Consider the following 27,658-nt stretch of genomic DNA (forward strand, 5'->3'; position numbering starts at 1 on the left):
AATCAATTTATAGGATCTATTTGTGCAAGTGGCAATTGAACAGTTCAATGAGAATCCTTTACCTTCATTTACATAACTCCATCTATATATCATCTTACGTGGAAGGGATTTCTGCAAGTTGGCCGGAAAGTTAATTTGTTGGGCAAATCCTCTTCTCTTCCCGGGTGGCAGGGAAGAGTATTGTGCCATGTGCTGGATAATATATATATATATATATATATATATATTTTTTTTTTGGGGGGTTTCTCTAATAATCTTTGTGAGAACAAAATCTGTTGTCCTTTAAATCAGTTTGCTGAGTACCATCTTGTTTGCTTGGATCAGATGACTCTGGGCCAAATTAATAAATTCTACAAAAATCAAGTCTGATATTGAGTTACATGCTTTTAAGGCTATTTAATCCCAACATTGTTCTTAAGTTATTAATTCTTGGTTTACAACTAACTATCTCCAATGTTTAAATGACTTGTTTTGCCTACTCTGATTATGTCAATGTGTACCACATTTATGTTGTTGTATGTATCTAAATCATATCCAATGTTTCTACCATGGTTCTACAGAAGGTGTCTTCATGTTTGTGAACATACATATACTAGCTACCTCTTGTTAGGATTTGAAAAATTGGAACACCCATTGCTAATAGGATGCCTTGAAGCCATGGGTAAATTAGGTAGATTCTACCATTGATCTGAACAAGACCCGACCGTTCTTCACAACTCTGTCCTGCACACACATGAGGTCCTTTTACTTTTTTGTTCCCTTACAATTTGTACAGTGAATAATTTTGGTGGATCTTGTATTATGTATTAAATTGCCAAAGATATTAGCCAATGCAGCTTCTGGTCAGATTTGAGAAAGTAGTGTACATGGGTCAATACCATGTACAGACTATAGACTGTTGTGAGGCCCATTTAGTTCCTACTGATCATGTGAACTGCAATTGTTAGGCAGAAAACCAAATGCTATTCACTAATGATGCTCTTGAAAAATTACTTGATTTGCAGGTGTGACAACTCTACCTGTACTTCAAAGATCCTACAAATAAACATTCAGCCAGATTATTACTCAGCCAAACTATCTGACTTTCTTCTACAATTGGGACAAGGATTGCAACAACTGTACTTCATAATTTTGGGTGAGGAAGCAGAAGAGGATGAGATGCTAATGGCTATGATGATTGCTGTTCCATGCCTATCAGATTTACCGGCAGACAGGTTCATTTAGGTGCATTGGCATCCATAGGCCAGCAATATCAACTAACTTATGAAAGGAGAACCTGGAACCTGGAACTGTTACCCATAGTTCCTTACCATTTCCAGCATGCTTAACCGTTTTTGAAGATGAAATATCAAAAGCAATAAGGATAGCAAACATCAGCTGGAGAAAATGTAGAATTTAATTCTGGTATACAAAGATAAACGTTTACAACCTCAAGGTTAATCAGTCTAATAGAAATGTAAAGATTCAAGGAAGTAAAAACACAGTTAACATGGTCTTCTCTCTTCATTCCAATCTCCAAACCTCTACAATTAAGAACCAAAGTGCACCAACAAGTCCTCAAGCAAAAAAGCACGCTCATGGCTCTGACCTTCCAGAGTAAGCTCCTTTATCTTCAATGAACATGCACCATCTACGACAGGCAATTGCACTTCCAAATGAATATCATGCATTTGTAACTGACAACACTTGAGTACAACATTTAAAAAATAATTGGTAACCCGATTTCTTGAAGAATCGATGATAGAAATCTTTCTAATGCTCTCATGCAAAGCAGTGCCATGAAGTTTACAACAAATGTTTTCGTAATTTTACTTTTAGAAGTAAAACCATTTTATAACCATTACTTTTGCTAGCGACGAATGTGGGCTGCCTGTGGCTGAGGGAAGATATGTCCTCAGCCATATTTTCTAAATTAGCTCATTCATATGATCCTACAAATAAAATTCAGCCACATTATTACTCAGGCAAACTATCTAACTTTATTCTACACTTGGGACAAGGATTGCAACATCACACTTCATAATTCTTGGGCAGGAAGCAGAAGAGGATGAGATGCTAATGGCTATGATGATTGCAGTTCTATGCCTATCAGATTTACCGGCAGACAAGTTCATTTAGGTGCATTGGCATCCAAGGCAGGCAATTTGTTTGCGTTAATGGTGTATCCCTGCTTCCACAAAACACTAAACGCCTTGGGTAGCGTAGATACTGTGACAACTATGCTCATTTGTCACTTTGTGAAATACAAAACTATAGAAAACCTGTTTTAACAAGCTACACGACATAGCACGCATCTTCACACAAGCGCAACAACTTTACAAATACAGGGGAGAATTGAGGAGCTTCCAATCTATTTCTTTAGGGTGAAATCAATTTTCGTAAAATGGAATCTCTTAAGTTTCTTCCTTTTCATAATTATATAAATTCGAATCATATTTTCCAAAAAAATTTAAGAAATTCATAAAACAAAATATCTTAACATTTTTATAAAATCATTTTACCAACAAAAAGAATTTGTAATGTTAACAATTTTTAATGTTGTACGTATTGATCAAACGATATGGGATACGGAAAAAAGTGGTATCATAATCAATACCAAGTTAAGTAGATAATGATATACATAAATTAAATTTAGCATTATTCTATTAAAAATATCCAGATTTAAATTAAAAATTGGAACCTTCTCCACGTACATACAAACAAATTTAAAAAAGCAAAAGTAGTACGAGAATATAAAGGGTTATGATGCAAATCTACAAAAAGATGAAAAGGGTGAATGTCACATTAAAAAAGGAAGGGCAATATTGGAAAATATGGAATTAAAAGGAATAAATTATCAGGTAGTTTATTGAACTTGTACCAGACGGTAGACACCAGTTCAGTTCTAAAATTGAACTATGGAACTTCAAATCGGATATTCTTTCATCCTCAGATGAGCTAGGATTTATGACCACTACACAAAATATTCAGTCGAAAGATGTGGGTATGGAAGAGATCAATTCAATAGTATTTTGGTTACTGTTACTGCTACATGGACAGAGAATAGGTGCAGGCAAGAAGGACGAAGAAGAGAATGGGATTTCAATCAAATGAGATGAGTTATATTGAAGAATAAAATAGGATTAAAATTTAATATGGTGTTTTCTGACATGAAAATCATTTAAATTGACCCTTTAGTGATCTGTCTATTCCTCTACTTCATAGCCTGACTAAAACCGACATGATCTCATTTATTGTATTTATATACACCTTTCATTTTCTCCTTTGTCATTAAACTAAATTTTAATCTCTATATCAACTGCACCATCGAAAATTTACCAATTCATTTTCCTCACCAAAATTTAGAACGCTGACAAGTTAATCTTCCGTTAAGTTATAGAGTAAAATCAGAGGTTCTCTCCACATTGTCTTCAACATAAATCTGCACTTTCGATGTGAGTTCTCTTCTATCTAATATTTAAATAATTTTACATCATAACTTTATATTATTTCCATGATCTTCTTTCTGCTTGTTGGGTGATATTGTTGTTGTAATGGTGGGAATGAAGACCAACTAATTCTACTTCAGTTGGATCTGATTTTTTATGGCTGGAATCATGAACAGAGTACTGGGATTCCTTTTGATTGGAATTCGTTGGTTGACAATCCTGTTCAATGGGGTTACTAGGCGATCAAACCTCTAAGTCTGGTCCCTGAGAAACCTTTACCCTTTTCTGCCTTGTCTTCCATATTTGTTTAATTGAAAACACATTTTTTTATTATTATTCACTGTGGACACTTTCATAAACTACTTTATTATAGTTCTTAGGTGTGGACTGTGATTTCTGAAGAATGGGATTCTCTCAAAATTGTTTATCTGTAGCTGGATGGTAGTCTGAAAATTTCCATAATGATACCACTTGATGTCTTGATATGTCCAATAGCAAATATGCTACCCATTCAGCCAACTCTTATGTTGATCCAAATTGATCCCCCATTGATTCTAAAAAATTGAACCTTTGACTCTCTATGCATAATATCAATTAACTCCCCATTCATGTAAGATTGCTCTTCCTGGGCTAAATTCAGAACCCAAACTAAACAGAGCTAACTGTGGTGACAAGCCTGGAAATTGGGGTCAGTCCGAACCAAATTGCATCTTTGATTGGCGCAGTTTTAATTATTGATATCGTATCAGCCGATACATATCAATATCGGTTGGGGAAACAGCTATGAACCCTAGATTTTTAGGTGAAAAGGTGTGAACTTTCAAAAAATCAGTTCCGTTGGATATGAAGAATTGTTGACCTTTCAGTAGCTACAGAGCTTCCATTGATGCTTCTGTAACTATTCTCTTTTTATTTCAATGATACTTTATTTGTTGACGTAGTCTATCTGGATTCCTTTTGTTCCCTGAAGATTCTCCATGTTAATTGAAAAAAACCATCAACCATAACAAAAAAAAATGCTATATGGAAAGGTTTAGACAACGTTAGCTTAACTTCCAATGTAGAGACTTCTTACCTCATTCAATTTCGTTTTGCTTTGTTAGGTTATGCATCTAATCAGTTAGTTTAGCAAACATAGCAAACATCATCTCTTTTAGTCGTTCTTCTGTCTCAAAAGGATTTCAATCTCATCTCATGGCCTGGACTGGCTTTCTGTTTCACTATCTTATTTCTTCACAATGGATAATATGATGACCCACACTTTGAGAAAGCACAACGCCGACGACCAAAGCAACCATTTTGAACAAACTTTGGCATTACAGTTTGAGAGAGATCGATCATTTGGGGTACAGATCAATGCACTCTTCTGTAAATGTCTCAAGCTTTGTTCCATGCTAACTTGCATCATCCCGGCTAGCATCTTCTGTGCTTTTCCACCTCTATGTTTACAATCACCTCTATGTTCACCATCAATCTGAGAGACAATATTGCAGACAATGTTCTCTAGCGTGTCAGCTTGAAATTCAGTCCTTCGGTAGGGAGAATCTCTCAATAACCCCAGCAGGGTCTGTGCTTTTGACTGAGACTTTAGCGTCCCCTGGACTGTGACCTCAAGAAGACCAGGAATGACTCCTTCCCTAAGAATTGGTTCTGTATACCTACGTCCATCACTCTCACACATTGTCAGAAGTGCACCAACTGCATGCTCTCGGCTTTGTAGTGAACCACTCTCCAGTACTTCAACCACTGCAAGCACTCCACCTTCTTCAGATGTCAATGTAGTTCTCCCCTCATCAAAACTTAACAAGGATTCTAAAAGCGCACTACATTTCTCTGCTGTTTTTGAAGATTTCCTGCAACTCTTAAGCAAGTTAACAAGGGGAGAGATGGCTTTTCCTGCAAGAATGATGCCGAGGTTCTTCGGGAGGGTGGAGAGATTGTATAATGCCATCAATGCATCTACCTTCGCTTGTGGACTTGCATCTTTGAGGATTTCAACAAGGAGAGGGATGGCACCAGAGGCACTGACTTTTGGCTTGTTGATGGCAGAAGCAGAGAGGGTTAGTAGAGCTGCAGTGGCATACTCCCGTACATTGGAATCATTTCATTTTAGAAAACAGATGAGAAGTTGAAGGGCCCCAGCATTCACAATTGCAACATTATTCCTGTAAGATGAAAGAGACAGTCAAATCTTACTAAGTACAAACTTAAGGAAAACTGGTGTGTATACAACTAAATATCAATAACATATATAGTCAATAAAGCCACAAGTATTGATACTTACAGGTTGCTATTTGCTTAATATCAATTTTCTGTTCACATTGCCATGTACGAAATAATGACTAATGTAACACTTTTATATTATGGACATAACTTCCTATTGGTGTCTACTAGGTTGACAAAACATGCATCTGATTGTAAAACATTGGCCCACATAACCATGATGATCATCCAAACATCTCATTGTATTCTACAGAAGAGAGTTTGCTGAATACTGGCACTTTGTGTACCAGGTCTGGACAAGGTGCTTAGCAAATTCAGGTGTAGAGTGTTAACTTGTATTATTAATACCCTCTCCCACCAAAAATTATTACTGTTGTTGATTGCATGGACTGTTGAAATAGGAATAGTCTTTACACGTCTGTCAGTCAAGTAGATATTTTATGAGGATAAGTTGATATTAATTTAGCTGATTCTTTTAATTTTATACTATCATATTTTTGGTTAGATGTATGAATATATGATTTGAGTCAAATTTATTCACTGGGGATCTTGTATCTCACTTCATTATAAGTTAATGGTATTAATCGATTGCTAATCTGATCTTCTGTTTCATGTCCCTCGAATCTTTTCTCCAAATTACAATATGTAATTGCATTATTCTCTATTACAATTATTTAATCTGTTAGTTAAATATTATTTTCATTTATTGTGTCATATTATTATTTTATTCTTCATTGACAGGTCCTTGTATTGAGCAACCTGTTTCTACGAGAAATTGTATGATTGTTGAAGGTTAATCTATTGAGGCACCTATTTCAATAATTAGAATTGAGGGTTGTTTTAGTCAATCATTTAAATTATTACTATTTTTAAATGTTTATTTCTCTATTTCATTATATTCTAATATTCTAAGTGAGACTAACAAAACAGGTTATTGCTAGGAAAGATGACAAACATTTTGAACATAAATCAGTTAAAATGCAAATGACAGAAATTGGACACTAAAGGTGACAGTACTGCACAAAAGTAGCATTAAAGAATATAACAATCAAAAGGGATTGGGAAAGATTAGAAAGATAACTTTAATTGACGATCAGGTACGTTACAAAAAATTAATAAATATTTAAATTTAATGAATTAAATAATAAAGTTAAAATCTTATTTGTAAAAAATAGAAATAACTAATAAAAATTTTATTTTGCAGGGAACAAAAATACAGGCAGTATTGTTTAATGAGATTGTAGACAAATTGGAGGATACAGTAAATGTTGGAAAAACATATTTAATTACTGATGGATTAGTTAAAAAGATAAATCCAAAATTTTCAAATGTAAATAAGGAACATGAATTAACTATGATACACACGACAGTAATAGAAGACGTACAGGATGAGAGAAATGTAGTCAACATCAAATACAACTTCACAAGTCTTCAAGAGTTGAAAAATCAGAAGGACAAAAAGGACAAAGTGTTTGGTAAGTAATTACAATTTTAGTCTATTAAATAATTACATAAAAAATAAATTAAATATTAATAAATTATGAAAATAAAAAACTAACTTTATTTGTTTACTAATATGTCATTTTGCAGATATTATTGGAATAGTTACTAAAGTCAAGAATTGGACAACAATAAGAACACAAAACAATGGAGCAAGGAATAAAAGGAAAATTGAAATCATCAACATGGAGTAAAATTTGTTAAATTAAAATAATTTTTTAACCAATTTAAGATTTCTACTAATAATACTTTGAAATATAACTGGTTGACAGTTCTGAGCCAATAATGCTAACATTATGGGGAGAGTATTCAACAAATGAAGGAAGTGAATTAATGAATTTGGAATCAGACAATCCAGTAGTGGCTTTCACAGGGATTTCTACATCAACATACCAAGGTAATGTATAAATTAATGATTTAAATAAATATTTAAAAATAATAAGAATAAAAAACTTATTTTCAAAATTTTTAGGATTTTCACTTAATACAATTGGAGGAACAACAATGAAAGTAAATCCATAAATTCACGAGACTGGAGAATTAAAAAAATGGTATGTATCAAATCATAATATATATATAACTAACAAATATATATAACTTTTTAATATTACGTCACAGGTATAAAGAAAACAGTGAAAGCATCAAAAAAAATGAAGAGAAAGCAGAAGAAGACCAATTCAAAGAAGCAGAGCTTGTTAGAATTCAGGATTTAATAGAGAAAGAATTTTCTTCAGATTGGGTAAATAAATATATTATAATTAAACTTATTCAAAAAAAAAAAAGGGTTTTACTTTTACTTACAAGATTCTGACATATACAAATTTACAGAAAATGTTTTACATTAAAAGAATAATATCAAAAGTTGAAAGTGAAGAACAATGGTACAACGCATGTACAAAGTGCAACAAGAAAGTCAAACTAGAAGGAGCAAAAGCAACATGTGAAACTTGTGGAAATGATGACACAGAGTACACACAAAAGTAAGATTTCATCTGACAATTAAATTAAAAAATAATAAATTTATATTATTACTAATTTAACATAACAATGATATTTCACTTACAGGTGCTTGGTTAGATTCAAGGTTTCAGATGACATAGAAACAATAACTGTTACATTATTTAATGATATTGAGAAAATTACAGGATGTTCGGCAGTTGAATATGCAGAAGCAAAAGAAAAGGTAAAAAAAATATGATGATTACTTAAAATTTGTTATCTGTTCATTTAAAAAAATGCTTATTAGTTATTTAAATATTTAAATATAAATAATTAACGTTTATTTCCTATTTTGCAGAACAAAGATTGATTCAAATCATGCATAACGAAAATATATTGTTTCTACTTCAAAATGAATAGCAAAAACAATTCAAGTAGAAGATCAAAAAGAATTGTAGCAGATACATTCAAGAAAAGATTCATTGCATATACTGTGAAAGAAAGTGCGAATGTCAATAAGAAGATCATTGATATAGAAGAAAATGAAGAACAAAAAAAAAAAAAAAAAAATTTGAGAAGGATTAGATTTGAATAGAGGAAAGAGACAGATATAAAACAAGCATTAAGAAATTAACTATAATAGAAGGTGTTTTCCAATTTTGACTGCCTCAATTTATTAATTATGTCATGGACAATGTTTTGAGTTATGTGATTAAGCTACAACCTCTTGTTACCTTTCTTTCTGAATCTATGATATCAGTTGTCGTCTCTACAGAGCTTTTCACTTTATTCCTTAACTAGAGAAGCACTTTTAATATTATTTAAACAAAAAATTAAAGCATAATTATTCGTTCTATGACCTACCTATTTCTCTTCTCGTAGAATTTAGAAATGGTGTCTTTGGAGTAAATACTTCACTTGTTCATCAAATTGTTCCTTTTCTGTTTTCAGGGATAAACAACTATATTAACAGTAAAAAAATGAAAAATTAGACCTCTTTAAATATAAATAAATATTTTTTCTCAATTACATATATGTCTTTGTTGGACTTTCGATTAATATCTATCTAGGAAAAATACCTAATGACAAAGGGAATATATGTCCTTCTGCAACATAGGCCATTCATGACACATAACAATAGACGTATGCTTACACGTGGTTCCTGACTAGTATGTATATATATAAACCATAAAATCTCCCTTATGCTTGCATCCATTATGAATATGTTGCATTCTTGCATATGAACTATCTTGGTTACGAATTGATGCGATGTGAATATGTTTACTTTACATTCTTGTATCGGGTTATGGTGCCGGGTGTGCCGGTGTCGAAACCCCAGAAAGGTTTATGAAATTTATTGATTGTCATCCTGCCCTGTATGCGCCGTGCCGTGCTGGTACTCGGGTACTAGATGGAATGAGACGTTGATGCACCCGGAATACCACTCGGAATGATAGGACTTGCATGTAGTATCTCTGCGGCTAAGATTCACTTCCCCATACTACGACCCTTACCAACAGGGGTTTAGGTGTTGGGTGATCGGGGATCCTTGTTGCCTGTGGCGGAGAGAGGCCAGGTCAGGGATGACCATTGATCATCGGGGTTTGCCACTGGGTGGCCTTGGAGGCTTCGACTGGCGTAGGCTCCCTAGTGATAATAAAGGTTTCATTGTGGCGATAAGTTACGTAACCCACAGTGTCTCCCGAGTTATCATAGCAGCATATACCCCGACTTAGGGTGTGTGTTAGGTGAAAAATCTATGAACATTACATTCATCATGGACTATTTGTGATTGCATATTTGTACATTCCCTTTCCCTCACTGGCTCAGTGGAACTAACCCCTTGTGTACACACTCTTTTAGATTTTGATGTAGATGGTGGATATCTGACTGGTCTCGAGGCCCATCTAGCAGATTATGATGGTTTTGGCATGGAGGAACCTGAGGCTGTGTCGGCGATGGATGCCCCTATGACGATTGTGCCTACGGGACATGATGTTGTTGGGGATAGTTCCATCTTTTGATTCTTTTGGGGCTTTGTGCCCATTATGAACATTTGTTTGTAATACTTTATATTCTTTTGAGTAGTTACGTCATGGTCAGTCGACAAGTAGTGTTAAACTATTATTGTATCACCTAGCCAGTTGAACATATAGTAACTGCTATTTATGTTGCTTCCGCTTGTATTTACTCTGTTTTGAATGGAATATTCTTTCCTTTCCTGTAAATTATAATCATTATGTTTGTCCTTGACTGTTGACTATGGACTGGGACACTATGTCATTGATCCTGGTAGGAAAAAAGATGATGTTTGTCTTCCTAGCTATCCCTTGACAGTGCTTTATTCCTATCCTGGAATGGGGGCGTGACACAATCACCAACCCCATGCAGTTGTTCTGTGCATCAGTTGATGTACAACCTAAGGTAAACCCTTCCCTTCTTTTTAAATTAGGGTTTTAAATAATTAAACCCTCTTAGTAGCTTTATCATCTTGTTTGGCAAGTGTCCAAACAATGGCATAAGCCTTTGATATGTCTAATGCAGAAACAGCAGGAAATCACCTACTGGTTGATTGGATCAACCAGAACTGCTGATCCATGTAATTTTCACTTCTGTTGTATGGGGCCCAGTGTCTCGCACCCCAGATCATCTCCCCACATTCCAACTAACCTATGGAAATATAGCCCCAAAAATGTGACCATGTGGGGCCCACTTATAGAACCTTGTGCTTAGGAATAGGGCCATGGAATGTGTTTTTAGCCAAAATGACCTTAGCCAAACAAGCCTTAAGCCAGCCCCCTATATAAACCACATTATACATCAGAATACAACCCTATTCATTTCGTTGGGAGGAGAAGGAGAGAAAGAGAAGAGAAGGAGGAGCTAGGAATCCATCCTTGAGCTTAGCACACTTGAGGTAACACTCCTAGGCCCAATTTTCCTTAACCTCCATGCCATTCTTAGGTGCTGATTACAGCCAACTTCATGACCTTGCTATGCACTCATGATCCATCATGCCTATATATGAATTTCCATGGATTTCTTGCTTAGATGCTAGAAACTCATGCATGCATGTGAAGATCTACCCCCTTTACACCCCATCTCTATTTTTCTTTGAACTTAGATTACCATGGAAATTGTCCTAACTTAGGAATAGCAAGCTTGCCATGCAATATGATGAGCCTAGACTATAGCTAATGGTGTAGGACATGTCCTTCCTTGAATACATGTCAATTCCATGACCAAACATGTATAGCAGTACTGATTTGGAGCTAATCAAACCCTTCCTTGAATGTATTATGTAGACCCATGTGTAAGATACCCATGCATGTTGGTTATATGAGCCATAGACCCCAAAACCCCCATGCATGTTAGATTTTTCCATTGGATTATGAAATTTACCATAAAAGTAATCTGTCTATGCTTTCTGATAATTAATATCAACCTTAGATCAGTAAAACCAAGCCAAAACATTGATTGCATGTAAAATCCTCGAGCTGTACAGTAACAGGTCGATTTTCACCAGTCGATTGGATGGACCACTTGAATTGACCACTGTGAAAACTCTGATCTAGGTCTGAACCTAATCAACCCTATGGCATGAGACACCTTCTAGAAAGGCTATTTGTGTAAACTAACTAGGAACCTATGACCATCTACCCTTGTTACTACCTTTGGGTAACAGGTTGATTCCCTTGAGTTGATTGGATCAATCAGTGCCAAACCCTTGAATGGAAACCTGACCAAACTATGTAGGAATCCTTAGCACATCACCTGGAAGCCCTGTGGTGAGAAACCATGTACAATTCCATAAATCCCTTTCAGTTTTACTGCTGCCAGCACTACTGGTCGATTAGATCGACCACTGTTGCTGTCTTCTTCTGATTTGAGTCTGGCCTTCTGAACTCCGTATGCATTTAAACATTTATTAATGTCTATTGTGATTTAATTAACATTAGGCTTCAACAACTTGCCCGACGATGCATATTGGAGTGCTTTTGAGAACCGATAGTCTTTCAAGCAAGTAGATCATAGCCAAGGTGAGTGGATATGAATCATTCTTGTAGATATAATGCTGCTAAACACTGTGAAGATAATTGAATGCTTTTCTTCTTTTAAATTTGCTTTGAAATTATGAAAATCAATGTGGAAATGATTATGTTATGATTGAAATGCTGCATTATGATGAAGTACATGATATTGAATTGTTAGACTAGATGCCGTAGTCGGTTTGGAAATGAATGGTATGGTGAGCCATAGTATGGGCTACGGGAGTACTGTACACTTCATACTTAGAAATGGGGTGTGTGGTAGCCCGTAGAATGGGATGCGGTTGACACCACTAAATTCATACTTGCCATGTTGATCATATGGTTAGGTTGAACATACCCTTATGCTACAACCCTTACTAATAGGGGTGCATGTGTTGGGTGATCATGGCCTCTTGAAATCTGAGGGAGGGGGCAGAATCTGAGATAGGTTACCATGGTTATCTTGGGGTTTGCCAAGGGAGGGTGTTGGTGCACCTTATCCCAGTGCGGATTCCATTTGCAATGATTGAGGCCGCAACCAAAGTGATGAAGAGAAGAAGTGGAGGTTGTTGCTAGAGTCATTGCAAGTAGCATCAACCTAGTGACTTAGTTGTGATGCTAGGTGGACTAGCATAATAAAATTGAACCCAAGCATATAGATTCATGCTGATGTGTTGCATCTGCATGCATGATTTATTATTCATTTGCTAGGCTCAGTGGAGTTCATCCCTCGTGGAATATTTCTTTTAGATGATTTTATAGGTGGATGTCTCCTTGAATGAGAGAATCATTTCGGACAGGATGGTGATGGTGATTGTGACTCTCTTGGTCTGGACCCCCGATGGAGGTGATCCCTCTAATGTAGGTGCTTAGAGTAGAGCTGGGAGTGGAGATCTGATCGAGGGTTATCCTTATTTTGTTGTTCTTTGAACATTCTTTTTGGGGATAGCCTTATGGCATTTCTTTTGTAAAGCTTATAGATGCATCTTTTTGTTTATGTAACGCCCCAAAACCCACCCTAGAAGTATGGGTCATCACGATAACCAAGATCGAAATACGGGTTATGATCGTGAACAATGATAAACCACCAATCTTCTCAAAAGATCATCTTGCATCATCAAGTCTAAGAATAAATACAACAAAAGTCTTAATTAATAATAAATCTCAATAGGATCTGAAAATCTATGGTTCAGTGTGCTGGTGGCACCACAAAGTAAAGATAAAAATAACTACTAAATCTCTATTACAACCCTTAAAAATTCAAAGCTAAAAATTAGTAGTTATCTTAAAACTCCAAATACTGTTAAATCTCAATCCATGCAAACTAAAATAAATGAAATCATCAATGCTAAATCAAAGTCTTCAGAGATCCTCTTCAACTAGTTCAATATAATCCTCTTCAACAGTATCACCATCATCCTTAACATTTACCAAACACTCATTGCATTGGCATGGCTCCTGCTCAACAACATCATCTGAAAAATATTATGGGGTAAGCTTAGGAAAGCTTAGCGAATGAGGGGAACACTATCCACATAATAACGATAAAACAAATGTTTTTTAAGATAAAAAAAGTATTTCAAATCATGTAATTTATCATAAAATAGATTTTAAATCATGCCTTTAGAACATCAAAAGTCTATGTAATACAATCCATATTTCATAGTTAATTTTCTCACTCATAAGGGTCTTAAAGCGGTACTGTTATCTCATATAATATATCAAATCAAACACTGAGAAGGAACTCAGGCTCTTGGCTCACAGAACCGGATACCGTGTTCCTATGACGGGGAAAACACGTTCCTTAATGTATGCTCTTGCCTCACCCCCCAGTTCATATACCCACAAAAATGAAAATGCGAGCGTCAAGCTCTTGGCTCCCGGAACCAGAACAAAGTACTTAACGTCACACTCTTGCCTCACTCCTGCGCTCAACATTCCATCCCAACAACACAACCCCCTGTTGGAAGGGTTCCAGTCCAACAACAATATTCCACCCATACTTCATAACACCAAAAAATCATAGGTCTCATCATACTTTAAATATCATGCTTAAATCACCATGCTTTAATGATAGAAAATCAAATCATAAAGTAAAATCATTCATGCATTGTCTCAACTTAAAACATGTTTAGGAACATCATGTATAACATTCAAATCATAATTTTCTCATAAAATAGTAAATCATGAAGATTTATAGAAAATAATATATGAGAGAATTGTGTAGTTTCACTCACCTTAATGACGCCTAAATTAACGATCTCATCAACGCCAATATAATTCAATGGCCACCTCAATTCCCCGATGATCCTCCCTAAACAAGTTACGTTTCTTAAACAAGTATATATAGGTATTCAACATTAGTATTACTCATTATTTAACCCTATCTTATCACACATATCCCTTCCCTCTCCATTCTATATTATACCACTAAATTTTAAAATTCTGCTGTAACATTGTTCTGCCTATAGCGAAAGAAAAATACAAAAAAAAAAAAACTTTTGGAACTCGAAAATGAATTTTGATGGTTTCCTTTGAAAGACAACACACATATCTCAATACCATAAAGAAATCTCAGCATAAAACACTCACCAAGTCAACTCTCCAATTACTTTAACATAGTGTTTCTGACTGAGATAGAATCTGAGTCATTAAATTGTAAAATTTATATCTTCCCTTTTCCGAATTCAATTAAGGTCAAACTAGTGAGCATTGTAATAAGACTCCTAAAGGTTATTACAGTAAAAAATTTATACCAAAATACCCTTTCTAAATATGTGTAACGCCCCCAAAATCACCCTAGCGGTTTAGGGACATTGACGGTCCACAAGATCGTTTATGTCAAGGAGATATGAACCGGAGTAGAACCAAAATACAAACACATGTCTAATATGTATAGATTAAGACTTCAACTAAAGTAGGATAGTTAAATTAAGCTATTACAAACATCAAATTAAACTTAAAATTCTGAAATAAAGGTTACAATCCCCAAAATTAATTAAATTCAAACAAATTATAAGTTCTTCTAAAATTGAAAAAAAGTGTAAAGTTTCTAATAGTAGTTGTCATCTTCTACTCCAAATGTTACATCTTCTTGGACTTCCTCCTCTAGTACATCATCACATTCAGGTTTGCATTCATAAAGTTGTTCATCTGAAAAGTGGTGAGGGTAAGCTTCGGAAAAAGCTTAGCAAGTAAATCCACAACAGCTATACATGTGGGAAAACATGCACAAGTAATACAAAACGTAAAGACATACAATAATATGTATATATAAATCCAAAAAAAAAAATAAAAAAAATGATCATAACCATAGTTGCTTATCGCCACTATTATAATGAAAAGTATATATGACAACAATCAACGAAAGATATATCGAAAGAACGTAAAATAACAAATACATCACTCCCTAATGGACTAGCGTGAACTAGTTACCATACACTGGTCAAGGTCCTCATGATAGCGGCATATGAACTCTAGCTATGATCAACTACAACACCACTGTCCCCTCTCAACATCAAGAAATTAATGGAGAAATTAGTGACCAAACTTACCCCAGACCGAGTCAAAGCCCCCGAAGGTTTACCAGCAATACCCTCCTGGAGAGTTTTTGATCATCACCCCTCTTTCTAGTAGTCCATATAACTCCAATAAGGGTATACCCGTAGCTCAAAAACTCGCCAACTTATCTTTACCCCAACATATTCATCTATGTCGATAAGGTAAACAACAAAATAACAATCAAGGGTTTGCTTATAATTTAAAGCTATACATCCAAGTTAAGAACTTAGGGTTAGCAACTCCCCAATTCCACCCTAACACATGCTATTGAAAAGAATAAACTAACGCGTGAAAACAATAACTTTCATCAACATATCAATATATAAAGTGAAGAACAATAATAGGAAAGATTGGGCAAAATCTTCGCAATCACTTATCCAACAATAACATCAATGAAAATTGAAAGTAAATCCTAGACAAAATCAGATTTTTATGCATCATCCAAAAACATCATGCATTAGGTTATAATCATGAAGAATCATTCATAGACCTTCATCATACAATCAACAAATAAGCATTGGATTCATTATTCTATAAACATGACATTATTAAAAATTCTGCACACACATATGTGAATTAAATCATAAGAAAATCACCATTCCTCGCAGGCAATCATGTGTGAACAATTTAATTGAGTAAAAGCATGAATAAAATATGTTTTTGGCATGATAAATCTATATCTAAAATTAAATTCCAGATTTAAAAATAATGTTTCAAAATAATTTTATATGAAAGGAAAATATCAAGCATAATGGTTGAAGATCTACTCACCTTATGTGAAGCAATTAGGGTTTCTATAAGTGACCTCAAATCAAAGCTTCAATAATGTTGATATATATCTTCCTAATTCAGAACCATTTTAATGGAGTCCTATGAGTAAAGTAATGATGAAATCATTATCAATATATTGCATAAACTCGGATTTGGGAAACACAGATTTTTGACAGAATGATCTACTTTTAGTAAATCAGCGATATCTCTCTGCTCCAATATCCGTTTGGGTTGATTCAAGTTGGGTTGCGAAGATAAGAGATGAGACTAAGTTATATTGTGAAATAAGAAATTTTCAATTCGACTTCAAAAAGGATCAAAATTGGACTCCAAGTTACTGGTTTTGCACAGTCCGAATCTCCTTCTTCTCTCTTCTTCTTCTTCTCTTCCTCTCTATAGTCCACAAATTTTCCTCTCTCTCCCTCTCTCTCTCAAATTTATGATAAAAGGAATGAGGATTGAGATTTAGTTATGGAGATTTAATCCTAATAAGAAAGAAGGTGGAAAGAATCCAATTTTGTCTCTAACTACATCTATTTACTTGTCCTCCAATGAAAATATTTTAAAAGGAATCTTGACTTAAGATTTTTAATTTAAAATTTTAGATTAGGTAATTTAATTTTAGCTAAAATTTCTTTTTTGTTAGGATTTTATTTTATAAAGACTTTCTTTTTCCAAGTTTGAGTTTTCAATCAATTGGAGATTGCCAGCTCACCTTTCCTTATCAATCCATAATTCTTCCCTAGTTAAAATCTAAGACCTTCAAAGTTAGAATCGTGGAAGCCCATTCTAAAACCTATAAAATTATAAAAAAATATAATATTTAATTGCTTCTCTAAAGAATAGAACCTTAGACATTTAATTCAATCCTCTAATAAATTTAATTAAATGTCTAAGCACTAGGCTAGGTTACTAACTGTGAATTATTTTCCTAATCAAATTATATATGTTACAAATAAAACCCTAATTCTACACTTAGGCAAGAAATAAACTCAAAATGAGGGTGTTATACTAGGGCACACTACTTACCATGTATGCATGTGTGCGCCTCCAGCTAGTCAAAGTTCCTACACTTCAGCTTGCTCTAATCCTGCATTAGGTAAAAAGATCAAATTACCCCTAATCCAAAATCAAGGTATTACAATTCTCTACCCTTAACAAAATTTTGTCCTCGAAATTTATATATTTGGATCTCCCCATTATGTCGGGATATTACAATCCACCCTCCTTAAAGAAATTTCGTCATCGAAATTTAAATATCTAGATCTCTAAACAATTGCGGATACTTGCATCACATTTCATCTTCTTTCTCCCACAACTCTTTAAATATCATGATTCCTCTAGAGAATCATCACAAATGAAATGGTACGATTATATAGGACTTGCCCCTTGTGATCCAAAGCAAATTGGTGTTTCCTAGAAATCTGAGTCACTCTCTCTGACTGCCCATCAATTATTGGTCAATACATTATGCTTAGAAATTTAACCAATTTACTAAATCAGACTCCCAAAATTTGACTTTGGTCATACTAAATTTATTGACCAATAAAAATAATATCCAACATGGTAACTTGGTTCTTGGTTAAAACGTTGAGTCACTGAGCTGAACCAAAATCAATCCTACTATTCTTGAACCACTAATGTAATATGCAAACTTGACCAAATAAATCTTTAAACTTCCTGGACATTATCTCTATATCTTTATTTATTCAATCATAGTCTATATCAAAGCTCCCAAATAAACTTTGCTATAACTGAACCACTCACACTTGAGTTGGACTAACCAATAAATTGACTTATAATTGACTTGGTCCTCGACCATTCGACATTTATCCATAGATGATCACTCAAGCTCAAACCATTCAAATTCTTTTGTGTGAATTAACCAGAATTATAAATCACCTAATCTTGCATACATGTACCTCATAATATAAGTCAAATTATTTTTACCTTAACATGTTCCACTAATAAGTTTTCAAAAATTTTTAAGGTATCACATCCTGCCTTCCTTTAAAAATATTTTGTCCTCGAAATTATGTGTTCCTCAATCTTGGAGGGTCCCAAAAGTCTAGGTCTTAACTTGTCCTCCGCACCAAACAAAACTGTTCCCTAAAAAATAATAAACACTAGCATAGTAGGAGGATAATCAATTAATGTCAAGTAAGACATCAAAATCCGTCACTTAAAAAAAAGATCAAATCTGCCGACATAACTCCACCTTCTATATATACTTGACAAGACAAATATACAGTGTCTTCCACAAAAGTCTCCTAAAATGGCAAATAAAATATATCACTCCCACTCAACAGCTTAAATCCACTGCAAATACTAGAGAGTTTCAACCTATGTTTAATGTCTCTATACTCAAAATCCTATGCCACCAATTTCTAAGTTCAGGATTCACTAAAAATCATCTCCAGTAATTCTCATGTGGTTTCATAATCAATGTTCATCCTCAGTTATTCGTGATGGAGGATTTTCATCACTTTGTCTTGCTCTTTACGGAAGCATTATGGCCAAATACAAAAGATCAACAAGTCACACAAAAAATTCCAACTCATTAAAATTTCTGTCTTCTCCAATTCTGTCCGTTCATATGAGAAAATAGAAAAATAATACTTCTGAAATTTCAGACCTGATGAAACTAAATTTCTAAGAAACCTAACTTAGATTTTCAAAACATGTCTAAAAATCACCTTAAGAATGTTTTCCTAACCTAAGTTTCTAGTCTCTCCAAAATCAGGTTTCCAAATCTGGCAGATTCTGACTAAACCCTGATAAACAATGTGTAAAGTACTCTCCCAGAATCCAATAGATTCCAATATTTTTATAGTAGAAAGTATACTCATTAAGAAAACTACTATAAAATTTTTAAATTAAAATTCCACTTCTAAGTCTCTCTGCTATCACCATCTTTCTCTGTTTTCAGATTTTGACTGCAACTGTACGGTCTAAAATATAAAATTTATTTGCCCTAGAAAAACAATCACATTTAGCTGAGATTTTGTGGAATTTCCCTAGGTATATCTAGGTGCTTACAGTAAAAATTTCAGGTATAATTTCAATTTCTAAATATGTCTAAAATGTTATGCAATTTTGGATTCCTACACAGTGAATTCTGGAATTTTCCTACTAGTGTTCGAATCCCAAGTTTTAGTGTTTCTATGTTTTTATGTGTTTGAGTTTAGTGTTCTAGGTTCATGTTTCTAGTTCATATCCTATCTTAAGTCAAACCTAGTGTATTTTGATACTACTTTGTAACGCCCTTAAAATCACCCTAGTGATTTAGGGACATTGACGGTCCACAAAATCGTTTATGTCAAGGAGATATGAACCGGAGTAGAACTAAAACACAAACACATGTCTAAAATGTATAGATTAAGACTTCAACTAAAGTAGGGTAGTTAAACTAAGCTATTACAAACTCCAAATTAAACTTAAAATTCTAAAATAAGGGTTACAATCCCCAAAATTAATTAAACTCAAACAAATTATAAGTTCTTCTAAAATTGAAAGAAAGTGTAAAGTTTCTAATAGTAGTTGTCATCTTCTACTCCAAGTGCTTCGTCCTCTTGGACCTCTTCCTCTAGTACATCCTCACATCTAGGTTTGCATTTATAAAGTTGTTAATCTGAAAAGTGGTGAGGGTAAGCTTCGAAAAAAATTTAGCAAGTAAATCCACAACAACTATACAGGTGTGAAAACATGCACAAGTAATACAAAACGTAAAGATATACAATAATATGTATATATAAATCCAAAAAAAAAAACAAAACAAAATGACCATAATCATATTTGCGTATCACCACTATTATAATGAAAAGTATATATGACAACAATCAACGAAAGATATATCGAAAGAACATAAAATAATAAACACATCACTTCCTAATGGACTAGTGTGAACTATTTACCATACACTGGTCAAGGCCCTCATGATAGCGGCATATGAACTCTAGCTATGATCAACTACAATACCACTATCCCTTCTCAATATCAAGAAACTAATGGAGAAACTAGTGACCAAACTTGCCCCAGATCGAGTCAAAGGCCTCGAAGGTTTACTAACAATGCCCTCCTGGAAAATTTTTGATCATCACCCCTCTTTCTAGTAGTCCATATAGCTCCAATAAGGGTAAGCCCGTAGCTCAAAAACTCGCCAACTTATCTTTACCCTAACATATTCACCAATGTCGGTATGGTAAACAACAAAATAACAATCAAGGGTTTGCTTATAATTTAAAGCTATACATCCTAGTTCGGAACTTAGGGTTAGCAACTCCCCAATTCCACCCTAACACATGCTATTGAAAAGAATAAAATAACGTGTGAAAACAGTAACTTTCACCAACATATCAATATATAAAGTGAAGAATAATAATAGGGAAGATTGGGAAAAATCTTCGCAATCACTTATCCAACAATAACATCAATGAAAATTAAAAGTAAACTCTAGATAAAATCAGATTTTTATGCATCTTCCAAAAACATCATGCATTAGGTTATAATCATGAAGAATCATTCATAGACCTTCATCAAACTATCAACAAATAAGCATTGGATTCATTATTCTATAAACATGACATTATTAAAAATTATGCACACACATATGTGAATTAAATCAAAAGAAAATCACCATTCATTGCAAGCAATTATGTGTAAACAATTTAATTGAGTAAAAGCATGAATGAAATATGTTTTTGGCATGATAAATCTCAATCTAAAACTAAATTCCAGATTTAAAAATAATATTTCAAAATAATTTTATATGAAAGAAAAATATCAAGTATAATGGTTGAAGATCTACTCACCTTATGTGAAGCAATTAGGATTTCTATGAGTGATCTTAAATCGATGCTTCAATAATGTTGATATATGTCTTCCTAATTCAGAACCACTTTAATGGAGTCCTATGATTAAGGTAATGATGAAATCAACATCAATATATTGCATAAACTCGGATTTGGGATACACAGATTTTTGATAGAATGACCTACCTTTAGTAAATCAATGATATCTCTCTGCTCCGATTTTTGTTTGGGTTGATTAAATTACGAAGACAAGAGATGATGCTACGTTTTATTGTGAAATAAGAATTTTTCAATTCGGCTCTAAAAAGGGTCAAAATTTGACTCCAAGTTGCTTGTTGTGCACAGTCTGAATCTCCTTCTTCTCCTTCCTTCTTCTTCTTCTCTCTTCTTCTTCTCTTCCTCTCTATAGTCCACGAATTTTCCTCTCTCCCTCTCTCTCTCTCTCTCTCTCTCTCTCAAATTTATGATAAAAGAAATGAGAATTGAGATTTAGTTATGGAGATTTAATCCTAACAAGAAAGAAGGTGGAAAGAATCCAATTTTGTCTCTAACTACATCTATTTACTTGTCCTCCAATGAAAATATTTTAAAAGGAATCTTGACTTAAGATTTTTAATTGGGTAAATTATAGATTACCCCTTGGTTTTCAAACGAAACTCAGATCACCCCCTGATTTTTGAAAAAACTCATCCGTCCCCCTCTATTGTAACGGTGTCAACTTAAATCAAATAAAAAAATGAAATGACATATTTACCCCTTTAGATTTAAACAAATAAAACAAATAAAAATTGATAATTAGGGTTTTATTTCAATCGTTCTCCACAAATATTCAGGGAGTTGAGACTTCACAGCCCCACCGCCACCATTGGACTCGCCGTCGGATTCTTATTCGCTTACCACCACCACCACCACTACCACTGGCACTACACCTTTGAAGCATTTGGTTTCTATCTCACACTTCTCAGGTTCCTCTTCTCTTTTCTTTCTATCTACTTCTCTTCCTCATAAGTAGATCCATCTAATTCTGATCTCTTCCTCATCGTCATCGTAGGTACAAGGGCGTCAAATTCCCATTTCCATCTTTTCCGAGGTTAAGGAACCCAAGTTTTCCATCTTGAGTTCCATTTTCTTGCCTTCTTTACAACAAACCCAGGTGGGTTTTTTCCAAATTTCTCCTGAGATGACCATATGCAGGTTGCAATGAATTAGAAGAAGTTTAATTGAAATAAGAATCTTCATCTAAGAAAAAAGAGTAAAGTAGACAATCGGATTTATCTGGTTAAATTTCCATAAGTAAAGAAGAAAGAATCAAACTCAAACGAATGAATCCATATCATAAGACCGAATCTACACTTAATTAACTGTCCATAGTCAAAGAACTTAGAAGAAGGGGGGAAAATCAAACTCAAACGATTGAACACATATCATAAGATGATGGGAAAGACCAGCAAACATTAAGCAAGAGAGAGAGAGAGAAATTTTAATTTTTATCCAACCTTCGACTACAAGGAGCACTCTTCCATAATCATGATTCATGACATCGAACAAACCCTAAATGCGATCCTCAAAGAAAAATGTTAGGTTGGGCAGTGGAAAACGAAAACCCATCTATAGAACATGGGTGAAAACATCCACTACATCATAAAAAACAACAACGAACAGTGGAAAACAGATCAATTAAGGGAACAAAAATAAATCAACGACAAACTAAAAATAACCCAATAGGGGGAAAGTGATGATGAACACACCTTACCAGAAATAGAACTATGTTGTGTTCTTCCAACAATCTTTTCTTTGCTTATATAATGATAAAATGGGGCTTTTTCTATGCTGAGTCCATCAATTTAAGGATAAATACAGAGTTACCCATCTCATTTCCTTCTATGTTCTTGACATTTTTTCAGAAAATGGTCATTGAGTTCTTTTTAATCCTTACTATTTATCATTAATCTCCTCATGATTTCATCTTTATTTAAGATAAAAAAAAAAGTCTCATCATGATCAAGCCGTTGGCTGTGATCGGAGGAGGTGATTCTGCTATGGAGGAGGCCAATTTCTTGACCAAATTTGGGTCTCCTCTGTTTCTTACCCAATTTGATGTTTCGTTGATATCAGATGGTCTTTAATTGCTGAGAGAATTCCAGGAAGAACAACAGAGGAGATTGAGAAGTTCTGGACCTCAAGTTATTCCACAGAATCGGATTGTGGTTTTCTTGTGTATCTTGGCAAACAATCTTTGTATTTCTTCTCTTTCTTCTCTCCGGCGACTCTTCTGTTTGAGATTCAGTTGTAGGTCACGTGAGGAAGAGAGTGGTGGGAGGAAGAGGATGGTTTTTAGTTTCAAGGGTAAAATCGTAAATCAACACTGGTCAAGGGTAGTTTAGGGATTTAAAATTATTTAACTGGCTAACATCATCACTTAACAGCATCAAACTAACGTTAGGGACTAATTTGATATTTTGGGGTCTAAACCAGGGGGTGATTTGAGTTTTTTTTAAAAACCAGGGGGTGATCTGAGTTTCGTTTGAAAAGCAGGGGGTGATCTATAATTTATCCTTTTTAATTTAAAATTTTAGATTAGGTAATTTAATTTTAGCTAAAATTCCATTTTTGTTAGGATTTTATTTTATGAAGACTTTTTTTTTCAAGTTTGAGTTTTCAATCAATTGGAGATTGCCACCTCGCCTTTCCTTATCAATCCATAATTCTTCCGTAGTTAAAATCTAGGACCTCCCAAGTTAGAAGCGTGGAAGTCCATTCTAAGCCCTATAAAATTATAAAAAAATAAAATATTTAATTGCTCCTCTAAAGAATAGAACCTTAGACCTCTAATAAATTGAATTAAATGTCTAAGCACTAGGCTAGGTTACTAACTGTGAATTATTTTCCTAATCAAATTATATATGTTATAAATAAAACCCTAATTCTACACTTAGGCAAGGAATAAACTCAAAATGAGGGTGTTACACTAGGGCACACTACTTACCATGTATGCATGTGTGCGCCTCCAGCTAGTCCAAGTTCCTACACTTCAGCTTGCTCTAATCCTGCATTAGGTAAAAAGATCAAATTACCCCTAGTCCAAAATCAGGGTATTACAATATGTCTGCTCTCATTGTCATATTCGGGTACAGAAAACTGCCCTGGCAGCAACCTATCCTGGTACACGAATTATTTGATATATCAATTAAATTTTAAAGTTAATGAAATTTTTAGGAGATCATCTAAACTCATATATGTATTCCCCCTAAATTTTTTAGACCTTGAAACAACTTCTAAATATGGTCAATAACATGAAAGATTTCGGATTACTATTCTGTCCAACACAGAAAATATCTTTCACATGTAAAAATCCTATTTCTCTCTCATCACTTCCCAAATTTGAATTTGAATGTTTTGAAATCATGATCCAATTTATGAGGCTATAATTATACTTACAAATCATGATGTATTCATCCATGAGAAGTTCTTAATACAACCTTAAGCATTAACCTTAGTCTACCCCCATGTTGTATATCAAAAATTTAATTGGAACATGGTGTAGTTTAACATACCTTTTTTGGAAGATTCAACTCCACTCCTATTCTTTTTGCTCTTCTATATTATTTCTTCAAGACAAATCCGTGGAACAAACTCGTAGTAGCAGCAGCAAAGTGTTACTCTTTCTCTCTTCTCAAACCTCCAAAGAATATGCAAGGATAAAACTCCAAGGAAGAAGATGTGGCAATATGATGGATCTCTTTTTATTTTTATTTTTTTTTGAATAGGGAGAATCCTTCCCAACAAACTTCTCTTATCCCTCTCTTCCTATTTCTTCTTTGACTCCACGATTCTTCTCTCCTTGTTTCCTTCTTTCTCTCTAATTCTCTATTTTCTCTCTCCTACTCACCACAATCTCTTTTTTTTTTTTTTTCTCTTTCTAGATTCTAGGTTTCACTCTATCTTTCACGTGGTTGAGTTCTTCTCCCACGCTTTTCTTTTTCTTTTGTTTTTTTTTTTAAATCAATTAGGCCCACCTAGCCCAAAAATAAAAATAAAAATCCTTTTAATGCCTTCCAACTAGAATTGATCCTTAAACCTCTTTTATTATTTATAAAATCCTTACCACTAGGCTAACCAACTTATATATTAATAGGCTTATAAATAAATATATTTAAATAACAATTATATATAACCATACACGGGAAACAAATAAACAAGCATATGCTACACTAATAAAATACTAGTAAGGTATATACCTCTAGTGTGCCAATCAACCAAAAATTAGTATTCTACCCTTCATTGGTCCACCACTGGTATAGATTCTGCACACAAGGTGAAAAGTTCAAATTACCCCTATATTTTGGGCACGGGTATTACATCCCTCCTCCCTAATAAAAATTTCATCCTCGAAATTTACATACCTGGATCGGTGAAAAGTTGTGGTATTCCAAAGAACTTTCACTTACAATATAGTGCGGTTCCGTAGGACTTGCTCTTTACTATCCAAAATCCAAATAGATGTTTACTAAAAAATCTGAATCACTCTCTGATTGTCCATTTGTCTGTAGGTGAAATATTGTACGCAATTCTCCAATTTTTTTAACTTTAAAGTGATATTGCCAACTTCGTCTCTATTGACTAAATCCTTCTTCTATTATATTTCTTTATTATTTTTTTCCTTCTTAAAATTCTCCTCATCCAATGTTATTTATGGTTGATCGAAACTCCTATCTTCTCTGCCAGCTAGATCATATTAAAACCTAATGGAATTTCTTAAGCTAACTCAACACACGCCAACACTACTTACTAGCACAAACTATTATCAATAAGCTTACCTAGCCAAGACATTATGTCCATAATCCTGGCCTATATACTAATCAGAACTTCTGAATTCGTCTTTGATCATACTAAATCTATTGACCAAATTAAATAATATCCAACGTGGTATATTTTAATAAACTAGAAATTAACTTGGTTCTTAGTTAAAGCATTGATCTGCTAAGCTGAATCAAAACCAACTTATTATTCTTGAACCACTCAAGTAACATGCAAACTTGGCCAAATAAATTTATAAAATTTTTGGATCATTATCTCCATATTTCTGGCTGATTATTTATTCAATCATGACCTATATCAAAGTTTCAAAGTAGGCTTGGCTAAAATTGAACCACTCACGCTTGAGCTGGACTACCTAATAAGTTGAACCAAAATTATCTTAGTCCACAACCATTTCACTTTTATCCATCTTGAACCATGCAAGCTTGAACCATTAAAATTCTTTTGTATGTACCATGCACAGTCATGTATCTCATAATCAAGCATACATGCACCGTAGATTGTAAATTAAATCGGTTTTACCTTTACATGTACCACTAGTAGGGTTTTCAAAAAATTTAAGTGTATTACATCTTCCCTTCCTTAGAAAAATTTCGTCCTCGAAATTATATCTACTTCAATTTCGGAGGGTCACATAAATCTAGGGCTTAACTTGTCCTTCTTACCAAACATCAACTTCTTCAACAAAATAATAACACTATAATAATAAGATAATCAATTCATGCCAAGTATGACATCAAAATTCATCATTTCTGAAAAATCAAGTCTGCAGCCAGATCTCTAATTTATTTGCACCAGTCACGACTCATCTATAGTGTCTGCCACCAATTTCTCTCCAGATGTTAAAGAAATATATATCACTCTCCACAACTCAAATTCACAACAAAACGCTAGAGAGTTTCAACATAGTTATTTCAATTCAAACCTATGTGTAATGTCTCTATGTTCAAAAAAACTATGCCACCAGTTTTAAGTTCTAGTTCAACTAAAACTCATCTCCAATAATTCTCATGTGGTTTTATAGATCAAAGTTCAACCTCAAACCACTGCTCTGATACCAAAACTGTAATGCCCCAAAACCCACCCTAGGAGTATGGGTCATCACGATAACCAAGATTGAAATACGGGTTATGATCGTGAATAATGATAAACCACCAATCATCTCAAAAGATCATCTTACATCATCAAGTCTTAAAATAAATACAGCGAAAATCTTAATTAATAATAAATCTCATTAGGATCTGAAAATCTATAGTTCAGTGTGCTGGTGGTACCATAACGTAAATATAAAAGTAACTACTAAATCTCTATTACAACCCTTGAAAATTCAAAGCTAAAAATTAGTAATCTTAAAACTCCAAATAGATGTTTACAAAAAAAATTGAATTACACTCTCTGATTGTCCATTTGTCTGTAGGTGAATTATTGTACTCAGTTCTCCCATTTTTTTAACTTTAAAGTGATATTGCCAACTTCATCTCTATTGACTAAATCCTTCTTCTATTATATTTTCTTATTATTCTTTTTCTTCTTAAAATTCTCCTCATCCAATGTTCTTTATGGTTGATCGAAACTC

General features: G+C 34.0%; 1 pseudogene; it reads right to left on the bottom strand.

Annotated features, from left to right (window-relative positions):
• Nucleotides 1-1,348: 1,348 nt before the first annotated feature.
• On the bottom strand, nucleotides 1,349-5,892 carry LOC122638853 (annotated as a pseudogene).
• Between the last annotated feature and the right edge of the window lie 21,766 nt (nucleotides 5,893-27,658).

The sequence above is a fragment of the Telopea speciosissima genome, chromosome 9, assembly GCF_018873765.1.
Source record: "Telopea speciosissima isolate NSW1024214 ecotype Mountain lineage chromosome 9, Tspe_v1, whole genome shotgun sequence".
Classification (NCBI taxonomy): Eukaryota; Viridiplantae; Streptophyta; class Magnoliopsida; order Proteales; family Proteaceae; genus Telopea; species Telopea speciosissima.